The sequence below is a fragment of the Miscanthus floridulus genome, chromosome 16 (assembly GCF_019320115.1).
Source record: "Miscanthus floridulus cultivar M001 chromosome 16, ASM1932011v1, whole genome shotgun sequence".
Lineage (NCBI taxonomy): Eukaryota > Viridiplantae > Streptophyta > Magnoliopsida > Poales > Poaceae > Miscanthus > Miscanthus floridulus.
This window is the reverse complement of record NC_089595.1, coordinates 56053784-56057694: the sequence shown is the minus strand read 5'-3', so window position 1 is coordinate 56057694 and position 3911 is coordinate 56053784.

Below are 3911 nucleotides of genomic sequence, written 5' to 3'. Positions count from 1 at the left end.
GTGAACACAAGGTAACTAAGAGTGATGATAGTAGTGATGATGAGCAAGCTAGTGATGATGATAGTGATAGCGATGATGATTCACCCACATATGATGATCTTGTCAAAATATTAAGAAAATACACTAAGATCATTAGAAAGAGTAGAGCTACAAATGAAAACTTGATGCTAAAAATGATTCACTCTTAGCTAAGTGTGATACATTAGAAAAGGCTAACGATGAGCTCAAAGAAACAAATGATTCTATATCATCCAAACTCAAGGAGCTCAAATCTTCCAAGAAAGAGCTTAAAGATAAACATGATAAACTTGAGTGGGTGCACAATGAGCTTATCACTAGTCACAACAAGCTAAAAGATGAATATACAACTTTAAAGATCAATTATGATACCCTTGTTATTGCACAAGAATTCTTACCAAATGAGCAACATGATGCTACTAACCATGTTGTTAAGATTGATATAGCTACCTCATGTGATGATTTAATTGATGAGAGCATTGAGCATGGATCTAGTAGCAAAGGCAAGCAAGTGGTTGAGTGCAATGACTATGATGAGTATGTCAAGCTCAAGAGTGACCATGAGAAGCTCATGAAAGATCTTGAAGAGATGAAAAGTCACAACACCATTGTGCTAGAAACTCTTGATCATGACAAAGAGTTGATCCTTGAGAATGAGAAGCTCAAAGAAGAAAACAAGAAACTCAAGGAAGAGAAGAACAATGACATTCTCAAGGAAGAGAACAAGAAGCTCAAGATGGAGAAAGAGCATCTCAAGGTGGGATTGAGCAAGTTTGCTAGAGGCAAGCATCTCCAAAGTGAGCTACTCATGAATACCGTCATGAAGATGGATAGAAGTGGCATTGGATATATGGCAAGTGTAGAGAAGAAGAAGGCTCAAGCTCAACACCAACAATCAAAGCCAAAGCTAAAGCCAAAGAGATGTTTTGAGTGTGGACAAGAAGGCCACTTTGCTCATGAGTGTCAAACTCCACCACCACAACCCTTGCCCAAGCATGCTAGACCCTTTGCTTTCAATGCTCACTACATGCTTAGAAAAGATTCTAGTGGAAAGATGAAAGTCATGTTCTTAGGACCCCCCCAACAAGAGTAGGCCTAAGAAGATTTGGGTGGCTAAGTCACTTGTTGAGAAGGTGAAGGGCCCTCAACAAGTTTGGATCCCTAAAGCTTAAATCTCTTATGTGTAGGTGAACTACAAGACCGGTGGAAGTCATTGGGTTATTGATAGTGGTTGCACTCAACATATGACCGGTGATCCTCGTATGTTCACCTCACTAGAAGAAGAGGTAGATGGACAAGAGAAAATAACTTTTGGAGATAATTCAAAGGGCAAGGTTAAAGGATTGGACAAAGTGGCAATATCAATTGATTATTCCATCTCCAATGTGCTCTATGTTGCCTCATTGAGTTTCAACTTGCTATCCGTTGGGCAATTGTGTGATCTTGGCTTCCAATTCTTATTCACTGAGAAGGAGGTTGTTGTATCCAAAGTAGATGACAAACAAGTGATATTCAATGGATTTAGATACAACAACTTATATCTAGTTGACTTCACCTCCGAAGATGCAAACTTGAAGACTTGCCTATTCACCAAAACAACACTTGGGTGGCTATGGCATAGAAGACTTGCTCATGTTGGGATGAGCTCACTCAAGAAGCTTATGAAGAATGATTTGGTGAGAGGGTTGAAGGATGTGAAGTTTGAAAAGGACAAGCTTTGTAGTGCATGTCAAGCCAGCAAGCAAGTTGCAAACACTCATCCAACCAAAGCTTTCATGTCAACCACAAGAGTGCTAGAACTCCTACACATGGATTTATTTGGACCAACAACATACAAGAGTTTGGGAGGAAATCTCTATTGTCTTTTGATTGTGGATGACTATTCAAGGTATACATGGGTGTTCTTCCTTCATGACAAATCCGAAGTTGCATCTTGTTTCAAGAAGTTTGCCAAGAGAGCTCAAAATGAATTTGAAGTGAAGCTCAAGAAGATAAGAAGTGACAATGGCAAAGAGTTTGACAACACAAACATAGAAGCTTATTGTGATGAAGTTGGAATCAAACATGAAGTCTCCACAACATATACTCCTCAACAAAATGGTGTAGTTGAGAGGAAGAACTAGACTTTGATCACTCTTGCAAGGACAATGCTAGATAAGTACAACACCCTCGAAGCCTATGGGCAAAAGCAATCAACACCGCATGTTATGCATCCAAACCGCCTATTTCTTCAAAAGTTCCTTGTCAAGATACCGTATGAGTTGCTCAATGGGAAGAAGCCGGACGTCTCCTTCTTTAGGGTGTTTGGTTGCAAGTGCTATATCTACAAGAAGAGGCAACACCTAGGGAAGTTTCAAAGATGTTGTGATATAGGTTTTCTTGTTGGTTACTCATTGAAGTCCAAAGCATATAGAGTATTTAATCATGCCACCAGCTTGGTTGAAGAAACATATGATGTGGAATTTGATGAATCTAACGGCTCCCAAGGAGCACATGAGAATCTTGATGATGTAGGTGATGAACCATTGAGGGAGGCTATGAAGAATATTCTGGTGGGAGACATCAAGCCAAAAGATGATGAAGATGATGTACAAGTCATTGACCAACCTTCTTCATCAAATGTACCACAAGATGGTGAAAAAGATGGGAGAGTAGAAAATGAAGATACTCATATCTCCCATGAGCAAATGGTGGTACAAGCACAAGATGTTGATGCTCCACAACCTCCTCCTCAAGTGGTCAATAGAAGAAATACACCTCTCCTACAAGATCATCCACAAGATCTCATCATAGGGAGTCCAACAAAGGGTGTGATGACTCGATCTCAAAAACTTACTTCATTTATTGCTCATCACTCTTTTGTCTCTTGCTATGAGCCTACCAAGGTAGAAGAAGCTCTTAAAGATTCGGATTGGATCAATGCCATGCATGAAGAGTTGAACAACTTCACTCGCAATGAAGTTTGGACTCTTGAAGAGCGACCAAAAGGTGCAAGAATCATAGAAACGAAGTGGGTGTTCCGCAACAAGCAAGATGATCAAGGTGTTGTTGTGAGGAACAAGGCAAGACTTGTTGCAAAGGGGTTCTCTCAAGTTGAAGGTTTGGATTTTGGAGAGACCTTTGCACCGGTTGCAAGATTAGAAGCCATCCGTATCCTTCTTGCATATGCATCACATCATGGAATGAAACTATATCAAATGGATGTGAAAAGTGCATTTTTAAATGGCTTTATAAATGAACTAGTCTATGTTGATCAACCTCCTGGGTTTGAAGACCCTAGATATCCTAATCATGTTTATAGGTTGTCCAAGGCACTATATGGGCTTAAGCAAGCCCCAAGAGCTTGGTATGAGCGCCTTCGGGACTTCCTCATTGAGAAGGGCTTCACCATTGGGAAGGTCGACACCACACTATTCACCAAGAAGCTTGATGGGCATATCTTCATTTGTCAAGTATATGTTGATGATATCATCTTTGGTTCATCAAATGAAGACTCATGCAAAGAATTTGGTGAATTGATGTCGAAGGAGTTTGAGATGTTAATGATTGGTGAGCTTACATTCTTTCTTGGTTTTCAAGTCAAACAAATGAAAGAAGGCATCTTTATCTCTCAAGAGAAATACACAAAAGATCTTCTCAAGAGATTCAAGATGGATGAATGTAAGCCAATCAAGACACCAATGCCTACAAATGGACATCTCGACCTAGATGAGGGAGGTAACCCGGTTGATCAAACTCTCTACTGTTCTATGATTGGTAGCTTGTTATATTTAACCGCATCTAGGCCCGACATCATGTTTAGTGTGTGTATGTGAGCTAGATTTCAAGCTAGTCCTAAGGAAACACATTTAATTGCTGTAAAAAGAATCCTTAGGTATCTTAAGCACACACCA